The sequence below is a fragment of the Pongo abelii genome, chromosome 14, assembly GCF_028885655.2.
Source record: "Pongo abelii isolate AG06213 chromosome 14, NHGRI_mPonAbe1-v2.0_pri, whole genome shotgun sequence".
Lineage (NCBI taxonomy): Eukaryota > Metazoa > Chordata > Mammalia > Primates > Hominidae > Pongo > Pongo abelii.
The window spans coordinates 46,154,976-46,170,779 of record NC_071999.2 but is presented as its reverse complement, the minus strand read 5'-3'; the positions used below and the strand labels follow the sequence as shown (position 1 = coordinate 46,170,779).

Below are 15,804 nucleotides of genomic sequence, written 5' to 3'. Positions count from 1 at the left end.
AGAGAATGAGTCCTTTCTGGTTTGATATTTGTATGACTTTTCAAATACCAGCTGTTTGTTATGGCAAAAATCTGGTGATAAGAGAGTTTAAAAGTTGTTTTTTTTTTTTAAAAAAAGAGCTCAATAGTCAAAAGTAGACTTAACTAAAACTGTTATCTAGGGTATATATGTACACACTCACACACACACACACACACACACACACACACTAGTTTTAAGCCTCTGTCCTCTCTTTGTAAAAACTTTTTGTCGGCTAAATTGTTTCTCCGTTTACTTCTGCCTGTCCCTCCTTTCTCTTGCCACCTTCAATGCCACATGAAGCACCTAAAAAAAAAAAAAAAAAAAAAGAAGGAAAAATGGAATTTCTGACAGCCTGGGATCCACTGGGGAAACAGAAAAGGCACCAAAGACTTCTCTGTTTGAAAGAAATCTGTTTTTCTTCATGTCATCCCAGGAGTTGTAAGCAGACCAGTTCACTCACATCTAATAAAACTCTATTCTCTTTTGCATTGTGTTACCTGATTTTGTTTTACTTTTGGGGATACCTAAAATTACTTTGCATCATGAGAAAATAACTTTGGTGTATACAATAGGTAGATAAGAAATACACTTTTAGAAATGGCTGATGGCAGAGGCTTACAGTGAATAGTTATGACCACATTGTTTTACTCATTTCCTTGTGCATGTATATGAGAAAAGTGAGCTTTGGGGCATGTAGAAGCTGTGGAAACATCCCCACTCCTGACTGAGAGATAAGTCTCCTGTGGGGGATAAGATGATCACAGAGTCAGCCGACTGGCATTGGGTCACCCACCATCCTTGGGAGAACAGAATATCCTTGCAGCGAGGAGCACTGTAAAAACTTTGAACTATCTTGTCCCATGGTGTTCCCCTCTCTTTGGGAACCACAGATGGAGTGTAAAAATGGTATCCTTGGTTTTGGAGGATCTGTTCTGCCTTCCAGCTATGCTTGCTTCACACGTATTTAAATATCAGGCCATAAAAACTGCGTATTTTCCTTCTCATATTCATTAAAGGGCTCCACCCTAAAGCCAATAATCTAATTGAGAACAAGTTAAGTTTAAAAAGCCAAAATACAACTTTCAGGCATGTAGCTGGCTATCTGAAAACTCTTTCATAAAGTAAATTTACATCTTCAAGGAAATTTGTATTTGTAATGGTATCTCCCTATGTACATCAGAAACTCTTCCCATTGCTTTAAATTCACAAGTCATACCTTTGTTTAAAGTACTTTTCCAGGCCATCTTAACTAAAATTTACTTACACCATTGTTTTTCCCTTGGCTTGAGCAAATGATGGTACAATATTTAGGCCTACTGTGTTAGCTCTGTGCTTTTAAAATGCAAACTGTCTATTTTGCTTCATCTAAGAGTTGTTTGTTTAGAAATGCAAATTTTGAGCTGTCTAGCTGACAATTGTCCAGGGCAATGAAACAGGTTATCAAGAGAACTGATAGTCTAAAGTTGGGGAGAGATATTTTGAAAGCTGACAAATGAACAATCATATAAATCTATAAGATCTGCTTCTGTCTATGTCTGCATGTCTGTGTGTTTACACAAGTCATGTGTATGTGATGTTTCACTACCAAAATATATAAAAGAGCTCTAATTAATTGGCCTAAAGAAAAAAGTAAGTGCTTAAATAAAATTTTTCACCAGAAAAATAGAAACTTTAACTCAAATGCCTTTTAGTTCATGTAACTTTAGCAATATTTGGTAAATAAAACTAGTTTTTAAATTATTGATAAAAACATCTCCAGAATTTAATTTAGACTTTTGATCTAAACTAGTTAGGCAGGTTAAATACTGTGCTAAATGCTTAAAGACATAAAACTTTGCTTCTACTTGTCTATAAACTTATGAACCTCCTAGGTTTATCACCAAAAATAAGAGTTACTAAGAGGTAACATTATAATTAATGTATTTAATTAAAACTACTAGATACATACAAAGTGTATTTTAAAAGCAGAATATGTTTCGGTTAAAAATATGGTTTATAAGAAGGCATGGGAATGTGGATTTTTTAAGGGAACATAATTTTTGTCTAGAAGTTCTAAGGATGAATTTGTTTATAAGATTTTATTAAAAATAGCTTTTGCATTAATAATATCGTATGCAAAGGTAAAATTTGGTTTTCTCTTTTGAATAAGATTTTCATGTAATATTAAGATATAATGGGCTGGGCGCAGTGGCTTACACTTGTAATCCCAGCACTTTGGAAGGCCGGCGCGGGCGGATCACCTGAGGTCGGGAGTTCCAGACCAGCCTGACCAACGTGAAGAAACCCCGTTTCTACTAAAAATACAAAATTAGCCGGACGTGGTGGCACATGCCTGTAATCCCAGCTACTCGGGAAGCTGAGGCAGGAGAATAGTTTGAACCTGGGAGGTGGAGGTTGCGGTGAGCCAAGATCGCGCCATTGCACCCAGCCTGGGCAACAAGAGCAAAATTCCGTCTCAAAAAATAAAAAACAACAAAAAAAGATATAGTAAAATATTTTTGTTTGCCTTTTGAATAAACTGCAAAAGAAAAAAAAAGAGAGGGAGAGGAGAGCTAGATTCAGTTGGCCTCACGCTGACTTTACTAGGTCTTATTGTTTGAGAAACTGAGTCTCCTCTCTATCAGAGTAAAGGTTTTTGCTTTTTAAAAATCTTTGAATTATCATTTTGGCCAAATGAATGACTTATTTTACAGTAACCTAACATCCGGATTTGTAACATCATGTGTTTTTTTTTGTTTGTTTTGTTTTTGTTTTTTTTCTGAGATGGAGTCTTGCTCTGTCACCCAGGCTGGAGTGCAGTGGCGCGATCTCGGCTTACTGCAACCTCCACCTCCCAGATTCAAGCAATTCTCCTACCTCAGCCTCCTGAGTAGCTGGGATTACAGGCATGTGCCACCACGCCTGGCTAATTTTTTTGTATTTTTAGTAGAGACGGGGTTTCACCATATTGGCCAGGCTGGTCTCAAACTCCTGACCTTGTGATCCACCTGCCTCAACCTCCCAAAGTGCTGGGATTACAGGCATGAGCCACCACGCCCGGCCCTGACATCATGTGTTTTAAACCTTTGATATTTGACAAACTTTCCAAAATCAAGTTTCAAATTCAGTCATTAAACCTCATTTCTTTTTTGATATTAGGTCCCCTGCAGTCCAAAAGAGACATATCTGGCTTATTTGATATGTTCAATCACACAAGAACCATTGTCAAATATAAAGTGGTGTTTAATTTTCTTTGGGTTATGTTTATATAAATGTGTTATTAGTAAATGTTCCAAAAGTGTATGAGATTCCTATAATTCTGATATGTTTTAGTACATATTATCAATAATAATAATAATCATTATGTGTAATTGTTGTATGCCATAGTACTAACCAAATATCTTGGTCAGTTGTGTCTTTAACCATGGCTGTTCTAAGACTTTTGTCATCCACAATTATTTGTTTCACCTTGATTCTTCTCAAAAAGTGGTTTCTAAAAAGCAACAATCTAAAATTTGCTTCTTGGCCTGGTGTAGTGACTCATGCCTATAATCCTAGCACTTTGGGAGGGCAAGGCAGGTGGATCACTTGAGGCCAGGCGTTAGAGACCAGCCTGGCAAACATGGCAAAACCCTGTCTCTACTGAAAATACAAAAATTAGGCACAGTGGCATGCACCTGTAGTCCCAGACACTTGGGAGGCTGAGGCACCAGAATCATTTGAACCCCGATGGCAGAAGTTGCCATGAGTCAAGATCATGCCACTGCACTCCAGCCTGGGTGAGTTTTAGCGAGACTCTGTTTTAGAAAAAAAAAAAAAAAAAAAGGTCATAAAACTTGCTTCTTTAAGGGAATTCATGGAAAGGACTGATGGGTGCTCTTAAATGGAAGTTTCAGATAACCTTGGAGACTGTGTCATTGTACTAAAGAATAAAAAACTTCCAGGACTCTCATTAAAAAGAGCTAATGTGTTCATGAGGATTGCTGACTCAGTATCAAGCAGGACAGGGGTTAACTGCATGGACTGAACTGATGGAAGGCTGAAATAATTTTTCAATGATGTTTTTGTTTGAAACATTGTTGATTTTTTTTATCAGAATCAAGAAAACTTTTTTTCTTTTGAGCTATTTACAGCTTTTAACAATTGAGTAAAGTACAAGTCTTATAAGCAAAATTTGAAGCATATTTCTTTGTCTCTCCCTGATTTCTAAAAAAATTTGGAAGCTATCTGTGAATATTCTTAATTTGTGGCAATGCAGTTATTTGCATAAATTCAATGAGAATCTGTTTTCTCTTGTAACAGGACACAAATCATTCACCTCCTCGTTCACCCTTCCCCACTCTTCCCCTCCTTCCTCTGCTGCTTGCTCTTTTTCCTTTAAATATTGAAGTGCTCAAGACTCTAGAAAAAGCACAGGCCACAGATCCTACTGTGACTTGTGTCTTTTTTTTCCCTTGTGTGTCCTCAACATTTGCAAAATAAAGTTCTAAATTAATTGAGGTTTTTCTCAGACACTTTTTGGTTTACAATAACCAACGGATTTAATATTTCACATTTTGGTTATTAGTTTGCATTTCCTTATGTATCCATTGGCCCAACTCTCTAGGAGTTGAATTCATCTCTAAATTCCACTGGTAACTTTTACATTTAGTAACTGAATGCAGTGCAGCAGCTCTATGCCATGGGTGATCACATGGGCACCCGGGAATCAAAGTTTCCTCATTCCTCATCTATTTATCCTTTTCCTTTTTATGCATTAACTTTTATCTACATCATTTATTTCCTTCATTTTGAAACATTTAACCTCTAAATTAGACAAAATTAGTTCTCCTTTACCAAAACCGTATCTTCACGTCTTTTTAAAATAAACTTCCTGACCAAAACCACATATTTTTTATACACTCTGTATATAGAATTATTTTTCTTGTATCTAGTAGTTTTATTATTTTTTATTTTTATAAAAAATATTTTTATAAAATCATGGCTCACTATAACCTCAATCTCCCAGACTTAAGCAATGCTTCCACCTCAGCCTCTTGAGTAGCTGGAACTACAGGCATGAGCCACCATACCCAGCTAATAGTAGTTTTTAATTACACATATTAACAACTATTCTAACTCTTAGTAACCCTAATTTCAGTGAAAAACCTAGGATTACTTAATTTAACATAATATGACTTTAAGATTTTAAATTACTGAAGAGAATTTTGAAATTGAAACCACTTTTATGAAATTTTAAAAGGCCACAAGATTAAAGTTATGGTGGGGGCTGAATTTTGTTAAGATATTTATCTTTCTCTCAGATCTCTTCCTCCTCCATGCATGATTGCTTGCACATAGTCATTTCAATAGACACTAATAATTTACTACCTCCTTGTCTTACCCCAGGCAGGCTGCTCACAAGATTAATGAAGTTTTTTCTTCAAAGACTAATGATCCTTAGATTATGCATATCCTCCCTATGGCTTCCAGAAGTTGGACTGACCAGAGAGAAGGCTGAGCAGCTTTGATCACCAGGGATTTCACCTTACGCAAACTTTTCTACTAAGCTATAGTCATGGTTAAATAATAATCCACCATTGTTTCCCAGCTTGCTTTTCCATAGTAACCAGCAGTCACAAACACTATTGTGAAACCTAAGACTGGTCTTTGAGATATTTTACAGACTTTGCCTCTAACAGCCTGGACCAACTGATGCCAACTGTACCTGTGGCCCATGAGGGTAACTAAGGAACTGACTTGACTTGTATTGTGACTTCTCCATGGCCTAATAACTGATTTAGCACATGAAGACAGCTCTGGCACCCCTATGGTTTCGTCCCAGACCAATTAGCAACACCCATCCCTTAACCCCCTTCCCACCAAATTATCCTTAAAACCCTAGCCTCTGAATTCTCAGGGAGGCAGCTTTGAGAAATCTCCCATTCTCCTTCCTCAGTTCCCTTGTGATAATTAAAGTCTTTCTTTACTACCACACCTGCTGTCTCAGTGTTTGGCTCTATCTGGGCAGTGGACAAGAACCTGGTTAAATGGTAACAAAACTAGTTTTATTTATCAATGATTACTAAAGTCATGTGAACTAAAAGTCATTTGAGTCTAGTGGCCAATGCCATTTGGCCCCTTGGAGGTTCATTGAAAAATCACTGACATGAGGTAGATGAATGGGAGAAAAGGCATATACATTTATTTAACATGTATACACAGGATCCTTCAGAATGAAGGCCCAACTCCCCAGTGAGTTTTACAAGCTTATATACCATCCTGGCAAAAACAAGTTAAGGAAGGGGAGAGAAAAGAAATGCTGTTGAGAGGATTACTAGGGAGAATGATTTACTTGTAAATAGTTCTTTTTGACAGTGAAAAGATCTGTTCAGGTGTGGTTGCATTCTTGGTCTTACAGGGAGGGAAGAAAAAAAATTTTTTTTTTACCATCATGCTTTATGTCCATGTAAAGAAAAAACAATTTTTTTCTCTGCTGGGTCTGGACTTTAGGCAGATAAAGGAACTTCAGCTTCTTTGAGAGAGACCGTGGGTGGTGGGGAGGTCAGAGAGGCCTTGATCAAGGTTTCTTCAGTTCAGCATGGCAATGCACCATATTTTGGGTATTTGTTTCTGAGCCCCAACAGGAGCTAGCTTTTATTTTTCTGACAAAGTATTTTATTTAAGCACTTACTTTTCTATAAGCCAACTGATTAAAGCACTTTCATATATTTTGGTAGTGTAATATCTCATACAAGTGATACATACATATAGACATAAACACACACAGAGGCAGATCTTATAGATTTATAAGATTCTTCACTCATCAATTTTCAAATAGTTTCTTTCCCACTGTTAGACTATCAATCATTCTTAAAGACATGACTCAGGTGAAACAAGGTAGAAAATTTACATATCAAAGACCCAGAACTTAGACTTAAACACCATTATCTGAAGACAAGATTTTGAGGGAAAGTGTCTTTTCAACTTAGCTTGTTTCTTAACTAGATTACTGACTTGAGGTTGGAGCTTTTAATGAATAGGGCAAAGAAAGCATGCAGTTTTTAGGGCCTAAACCTTGCTCTTCTCAAATGCCCAAAGAAATAAGTAGGCCCCTGTAGTAATAACCAGTTACTATAAGGAACTGTCTCTCAGCTACCTCTAATGCTGTAACTCTCACCTGTGACTCACCAGTCATTACACGTGGCAAGATCAAGTCCTCAAACTTAAAAAGTAATTTCTTGTATCCTCAAAATTCAAAGAGATCAAGTAATGCAATACAAAAGAGAACAGGGTTTTATACCTGAGAGGAATCTGTCTGCTTACAATTCTTGGGGTTCCATAAGAAAAAACAGAGGTTCAGCCCCAAAAAGAAGTCTTTGATACCTTTTCTGTTTTCCTTAAGTGATCCCAGATTGTTAGAAATCCTTTTAAGATCTACCCATGTGGCATCAAGGATGGCAAGGAGGGACAGACAGAAGTAAATGGACAAACACCGAGAAATCAGTCAACTGAGTTGTTTTACAAAGCGAGAGCAGAAGCGTTAAAAATGTATACATATGCATACACACATTGCCCAAATATCAGGTTTAACCAAATATCAGGTTTAACCAATTTGACTATAGAGTCTTTAACTTTTGACTATAGAGGTCTTTTAAAAAATATATCTCTCCTAATGGTAATTCCTCCTCAAGCTGTTTTATTTTGCTTCTGCTGCTGAGAGAGGAGGAAGGAAGAAACTGGTCAGGCAGACAGTTAGGGTGTCTGCTTGGTTAAACTCCTTCAAAGAACAGCCTGAAAATCACTACAGGCCCCACATCCTTGAATGGAAATGTCTACTTTATGAAACAAGATGAACAAATTCCACTCGTTTTTTGGCTCTGACTTTTCACCTACTTTACATATGCCTACCTTTCTGTGATTGGCCACAGGCCAAGTCTTCATTTACATATGGCGAATCATCACTTCAGCCCCTGATTGGTCCTGGGCCAAGCCTTCACCTCTACCTCCAACTGGTTCTCCAAGACAGCCTACAGATCAGTCAGCACATTCCTCCCCTTCCAGTCCATAAAAACCTGGGACTCAGTCTCATAGCTGGCAACCCTCTCAGGTCCCACTCTCCACTGTGGAGAGCTTTCTTCTTTGGCTTTTTAAACTTTCGCTCCAACCTCACCACTGGTGTCCACGCTCCTTAATTTTATTGGTCATGAGACAAAGAACTCCGGGTAATACCTCAGACGAAAAGACTGCAACACTGCTAGGTGGGCTCCCCCATCACCAAACAGGCAGCCTATAGAAGCAGACATCTTACTGCAGTGGCTACTCACCACCCTTCCTTACAGCAGTATGATAGATGGTTATCAGTTAACAATTGCTCTAAACCCACCAGCGTTTTCAGGGCATCCTCATTCTCATGCAGTGGTCCACAAATGTCTAAAAGGTGATCCACACCACTCCATATGGAGTGGATGGCCATGCTGGGATTTCCCCCATGGATGCTACATACCTTTTTCCCATTTATTGATCTCTCAGCTTCTGGCCTGGCTCACCACATGTTCCATGGTGGGCAGATCTGTATAAATCTGCCCCCAATAGTCTAAGGACACTGAGAGGCTGAAGAAAAAGGCTAACATATCAGTTTTCTCAGAAAGAAACATTTAATAGGAACTTAGGAAAAGAAGTCATGTCTGTGCCTCAGGCAGCAGCAAGAAAAGATGGTGGGCCCCTGAACCATTACCCTCCATACCGCTAGGTTATATATCATAGGCAAAGAGTATATCTGATTCAAAAGGGATGTGTAGGACAATTGCTCAAGGGCAGGACTTATCGTAAGTACAATAATATCAAGATTCTTTTGGTCTAATGGCAGGATTTATGGTAAATACATGCTGTTACACAAGGAGTAGTAGACAAAATAGAAATCTTGGCAGCATTCCAGGGAGTGGGTTTAATTAGAAGTCAACAAGGCAGATTAAGCATCCAAGATGAAGTTGCTTTTCCCTCTACACTCAATTTTCTTAATGCAAAAGAAAAAGAAGAAAATGTTTAGCAAACTAGGATTAGAAGGGAATTATCTCAACTGGATGAATTTGATGAGCATCTACAACAAAATCCTACAGCTAACATTAGACTCAATGACAAAAGACTGAATGCTTTTCCTCTATGATCCTGAACAAGGAAGGGATGTTCTCTTTACTATCTTTCATCTTTTTTCTTTTTGAGACGGGGTCTCACTCTATTGCCCAGGCTGGAGTGCAGTGGTGAAAACACCACACACTGTAGCCTTGACTGTCATGGGAATCAGGAGACTGGAGAGACCAATAGGTGGAACAGGAGGATTTTTTTTGAGTGCACTCAGACCCAGTGGATTTACAACCAAAATTCGGGCCCAGAACAAAGACAGCACTTGACTTTTACACACACTTCTAAAAGAGGGTGGGCTAGCTTGAAACAAGCTTACAGTGGCATGAAGCATAGTGGCATGAAAGCAAGGATACAGAGGCAGAACAAAGGCAGTTAATCAAATTGTGACAGGTGCATAACTCAGGATTACATGCAACTCTTGCTATGTGGCCCAGATGGCTGTTATCTAGGCTTGCTCTAGTGCCTTGCACGGGCTTATCTCATAACTCTCACTATGGCACCTAGATGGCTGCAGCCCAGGCCTGCTGAGGCATGTCTTATAAACTTCAATGTGCTGCTCAGATAAAAACAGAACACTTGAAGTTATTAGTTACAGAAAACAGGAATCTATAACATTATAAAACCTGCAGAGCAAGGTACAATCACAAGGAGGGGGGTAGGATTCAAGAGGGAAGTTTCCTTATACTAAATGAGAGAGGAAAATGTATTTTCCTTATCCTTATGTTGAGAGAGTGCTGAGAGAGTCTCCAGATCACATTCTTTTGAGCTCTGGCTTCTTAGATAATGTTATTGAGACTTCACCTGGGTCCAGGCTTTGCCTGTTACTGCCTTTAGGACGAGTCAGCCTAATATAGAAAGCTTGTTTTTCTCTTTTTAATTTTATTTTTCTTTCTTTAATTTCCTGCCTCATGACCTCCTGGGCTCAAGCAGTCCTTCTGTCTCAGCCTCCCAAGTAGCTGGGACCACAGGGGTGCATCAGAACACCTGGCTAGTTTTTTTAATTTTTATTTTTTGTAGAGATGGGGTCTTGCCTCAACATAGTACTGAAAGTTCTAACTACTGTAACAAATCAAGAAAAATAAATAAAGCATAAAGTTTGAAGTGCAGAAAATAAAACTATTTCCAGATGACATAATTATCTACATAGAAAATCTCTAGGCATCTTTAAAAATTTCCTAGAAGTAATAAATGAATTTAGCAAAGTCACACACAAAAATCAATCACATTTCTATCTACTAACAATGGACAGGCAGAATCAAAATAAAAAACACAAAACTGTTATCATAATAGGTATATTGCAAGATGCCCACAGCAAGTCAATACACAAAGACACCAGGTGGCTTCTGAGAAAGAGGTTTAATCCTAGGGCTGCCAAATGAGAAGATGAGAGGAAATCTCAAATCTGTCTCCCTGGGGCGTATGGAGATAGGGTTCCTAAGGGTTTTGGAGTGGGACAAAGTGTGGAGATTGAAGAGTGCAGGGTGAGGTCATGGGACAGAGAGATGAAGAAACTGTGTTTTCATGCTGATTAGTTTCCTCTGTGGGGGTCTTCAAACTGGTTGGCATCAGCTGTTTTGCTGGAGTTTAGAATGTGAAAAACATCTTAAGCAACACTTAAACAAAAGCTTTATGATTCTAGGGTCAGAAATCCTATCTATAGGAACAATGGGGATGCAAATGGTCAGTGTCTAGTGACTTTCAGTTACAAGGAAGTGGGTCAAAGTACAGAGTGATTAATGCTTAATTATAACTATATTTCTGTCCAGAATTCTTGGTAACCCTGGCCAGGTGCAGTGGCTCACGCCTGTAATCTCAGCACTTTCGGAGGCCGAGGTGGGTGGATCACGAGGTCAGAAGTTTGAGACCAGCCTGGGCAACATGGTGAAACCCCATCTCTGCTAAAAATACAAAAATTAGCTGGGTGTGGTGGTGCACATCTGTAATCCCAGCTACTCAGGAGGCTGAGGCAGGAGAATTGCTTGAACCCAGGAGGCGGAGGTTGCAGTGAGCCGAGACAGCATCACTGCACTCCAGCCTGGGTGACGGTACGAGACCATCTCAAAAAAAAAAAAAAAAAAAAAATTCTCGGTAATCCTGTGAGGATGGCTTCAAAGCCATTTACAATCGCTCCAAACAAAATAAAATACTTAAGTACAAGCTTAACAAAATATTTTAACTATGCTGAAAAGTACAAAATGGTAATGAAAGGAATTAAAGAAAACCAAAGTTAAATGGAAGGACATGCTGTGCTCATAGATTGGAAGACAATGTATTAAAGATTTCAATTCTCCCTAAGTTAATCTATAGTTTTAATGCAATGCCTATCAAAATGTGAGCAAGATTTTTTGCAGACATAAACAACCTTTATTCTAAAATTTGTATGGAAAGCCACATGCACTAAAATAGGTAAAACAATCTTGACAATGAAGAATAAAGTGGGAAGAATTACTCTGTTTGATTTTAAGGTTTATTTCATTGCTATGTAGTCAACCCAGTGTAGTACTGGAAGAGGAACAGACACATAGATCAATGGAACAGAAGAGAGATCCACAGAATAGAAACACATCCACATCAATATACTCAACTGGTTTTTGACAAAGCTTCAAATGCAACTGAGTAGAAGAACGATGGTCTTTTCACCAATTGGTGCTGGAGCAATTGGATACCTATCAGGAGAAAAAAAAAATGGACCTCAATCTAACCTTCACATCTTATACAATAATTAATCTGAAAATAATCAAAGACTTAAATGTAAAATGTAAAACTGTAATAATTTTAGCAAAAATAGGTAAAAATCTTTAGCATCTAGGGCTAGTGATATAATTCTTAGCCCTAACATGGAAAACACATGTCAAAAATGCAAAAATTGATAAATTTGACCTTATCAAAATTTAAAACTTTGCTCTGTGAAAGCTCACATGAAGAGAATTAAAAGACAAGTTATAGATGAGGGAAATATTTTAAAATCACGTATCTGACAAAGGACTAGTATCTAAAATATATAAAGAACTGTCAAGACTCAACAATGAGTCAAACAATCCAATTGACACAGAATTTTTGTTCCTTAGTTCAGCTGAAACTGTGTTCTTGTCATATGACAGGAAAGATTAAGCACATGGACACACTGAAAGGTGAGGGGAGCAGAATGTATTGGGCGAAAAGGAAAAAACAAACCAAAAAAACTCAGCAAAGTGAGAAGAAGTCTTGTCAATAGGCTCCCACCTCACAGATTGGATACCAGGCCACCTCACAGACTGGATACCAGGCCACCTCACAGATTGGATACCAGGCCACCACACATGAGCTGAAGAGGCCAGGTTCCTCCCCACTGCACAGGGCGCAAACTTCCTATGGCTCCACCCCATCTTCCCAGTGCACAGGCGAGTACACAGACCATTGCGGGCATGCCCAGACAAAACGCTAGGCAGGTTCTCTCATCTGCACAAAAGCATCTGGTGTAAACACTTGTGGGGCAGGTGGGAGGGTCTCCCGGGACCTCCCTTATCTGTCTCCTGCATCTATGACAATTAGAAATGGGCAAAACATATGAAGAGACATTTCACCAGAGGTGATATACAGATGAAAATACCTTCAACATCATTAGCCAGCAGGGGAATGCAAATAGATATCACTATACATCTATCTGAATGGCTAAAATTTCACAACTGACAACATCAAATTTTGGCAAAGACGTGCAGAAACTGCATTACTTACACATTGCTGGTGGAATGTAAAATGATATAGCCACTCTGAAAAAATGTTTGGAATTTTCTTACAAAACTAAACATGTAATTACCATATAACCCAGCAAATGTACTCTTGATTATTTATCCCAGAGAAATAACAACTTAGGTTCACATTAAAAACTTGTACATGAATGTTATTTCATAATTTTTTGAGACAGAGTCAGGCTGGAATGCAGTGGTGTGATCTCAGCTCACTGCAACCTCCACCTCCTGGGTTCAAGCAATTCTTGTGCCTCAGCCTCCCAAGAAGCTGGGACTACAGACATGTGCCACCACATACAGCTAATTTTTGTATTTTCAGTAGAGATGGGTTTCACCATGTTGGCCAGGCTGGTCTTGAACTCCTGGACTCAAGTGATCCACTGGTCTTGGCCTCCCAAAGGATTACAGGTGTGAGCCACTGCACCCAGCCTGCAATTTTAAAATAATAGCTGAAAACTGGAACTAACTAGCCCAGATACCTTCAACAGCTGCTACTCATTCTCTGTTGGTCTCTGGTCTCTGTAGATAGATAAAACTAGTTTTTTAAAAAAGCATTTCTCAATTCATTCCACATGACCTGTGCACTGGATTACAACCATCTGTCCATCAAACTCTTTGTTGCCTCACCAAACGAAAATGAAGCTAGATCCACTTGCGAAAAAGGTACCAGGCAGGAGTAACTTTGGCAGAGAAGAGTGTTTTGTTGGACAAGTTCTTAGAGACAGACTGCAATTTTTCAACCACATAGAAATGATCCAGTCCTCCTCTAGTGTTCTGTTGACACCAAGCAATAGACGAAGGTCTCTTTTATTTAAAGTCATGATCCCAGGGAGATTATCTGTACTCCGTGTGTGCTACTCCTGGAAGACACAAAAAGCTGGGGTGATACTACCACTAAAAGTCAAGTGCTGGCCAGGTGTGGTGGCTCACACCTGTAATCCCAGCACTTTGGGAGGCTGAGGTGGGCAGATCACCTGAGATCAGGAGTTCAAGACCAGCCTGGCCAACATGGTGAAACCCCATCTTTACTAAAAATACAAAAATGTGCTGGGCATGGTGGCTTGCACCTGTAATCCCAGCTACTTGGGAGGCTGAGGCAGAAGAATCACTTGAACCCGGGAGACAGAGGTTGCAGTGAGCCGAGATCTTGCCACTGCACTCCAGAATGGGCAACAAGAGCAAATCTCCACCTCAAAAAAAAAAAGTCGTGTCGGCATAAACAATATACTGACTATATATGTAATTATATATAATAATAAATATATAGTACATCAATATAGTAATACATTGTATATCAATGTTTTTATATCATTCTATTCTATTTATATTATATATTATATAATACATATAATTATATAAATCTATGATTTATGTTATACATATTGTATAATACTATATAATATTCTATTGCACAATATCATATATTGTATATACAATTTATTCACATGATAGATTGATCACACTATAATTAAATACATAATACTGAGTGATATATGAAGGCTCTGGTATTAATAGTTGGGAGGTTTACTGTTTAGTCAGGTTTTTTGAGCCCCTCCTGTGTACTATGTATTATAGGAACTATCATTTCTGCTTTGGGTTTATAGTGAAGTTGGAATTCCACCAGGTTTGGGTAATCAAACTACAAAAAACTGATTTAAAAAACAGACTGCTAATTTAAACAATTTAAGAAAGGGTATGATTTCATTTGTTCTTTTTGACCTTTTTATTTTGTATAAAGAGGCTCTACAAACAGAGAATCCTTTCCAAATTATCAGTTGTGTTCATTATATTAAAAACCCACATTATTATTAATCCTTTGTGGCTATAAAGTAGTAGCAGTTAAAAACATGAAATAAATATACACTTGTTTTTTTAATAGCTCTTTTGCCAGGAATTTTTTTTTTTTTTGTGGTGAGAAGCCACAAGGATCTGCTAGTTCAGAGACTTCTTCAATCAGCAGACAGAAGAAGCGATCGGTGAACTTCTAGATGACAACCTTAAATCCACGAAACAAAGCAAAGGAAATGGGCCTATACTAAGACCGAGGCATGGCAATCCTTACGAATTTTGATAGTGTAGCTAAAAGTAATAGGACTAGCAAGTATATTTTTTTGATGAATCAAACCACATTTCTTGACCTGAACAGTTTATGTTAGGTTTCCTGTAAAGGATAGTTCAACTCTCCAAACAGAAAATAAGCACATCCCATTGGAAAGAGAAACACAGTACTGACGATTGAGTTAGGACTGGTCACTTGATCCTTCTATGAGCCTTTTTAAAAAACCATACACAAATTAAATTAAACACTTTTTTTTTGGCCAGGCACAGTGGCTCACGCCTGTAATGCCAGCACTTTGGGAGGCTGAGACAGGCAGATCACCTGAGGTCAGGAGTTCAAGACCAGCCTGGCCAACATGGTGAAACCCCGTCTCTACTAAAAATACAAAAATTAGCCGGGCATGGTGGCAGGCGCCTGTAATCCCAGCTGCTTGGGAGGCTGAGGCAGGAGAATCACTTGAATCCAGGAAACAGAGGCTGCAGTGAGCCAAGACTGCACCATTGCACTCCAACCTGGGGGACAAGAGTGAGACTTCGTCTCAAAAAAAAAAAAAAAGTTAAACATTTTTTTCATCTACTACTTCAGAAAAATTGTAGTAAAACTGAGTGATGTAAGACTTATAAGTGACTTTAATATCCCTTGTTTAAAAACAAAGTATTATTAACCATGTGAAAGTTAGGACTGTGGGTGCTACTTTTATTTTTAAGCAAATGTGAATATTAAACTTTGTGCAAAACAGCGAAAAATGAAGACAGTCTATTCTCATAGTACGTCAAGAATAAGAACATACGTCATTGAAACAACTTTACCTTTCAAAAAGAAAGGTAGATCAAAAATCTGAAACAGTGAGACAGTGTTTTTCTCAAACTTTAGTATACACAGGAATCACCAGGA

General features: G+C 38.4%; 1 long non-coding RNA gene across 7 annotated transcripts in view; it reads right to left on the bottom strand.

The window, feature by feature from the left end:
• Positions 1-15,804, bottom strand: part of LOC112128569 (uncharacterized) — a 157,087-nt gene that overhangs the window by 131,817 nt on the left and 9,466 nt on the right. For all 7 annotated transcript variants that reach the window (XR_010136756.1, XR_010136761.1, XR_010136757.1 and 4 more), the window contains exon 2: positions 11,709-11,789. This is a non-coding gene — a long non-coding RNA (uncharacterized LOC112128569). The remainder of the gene's footprint in view (positions 1-11,708; positions 11,790-15,804) is intronic.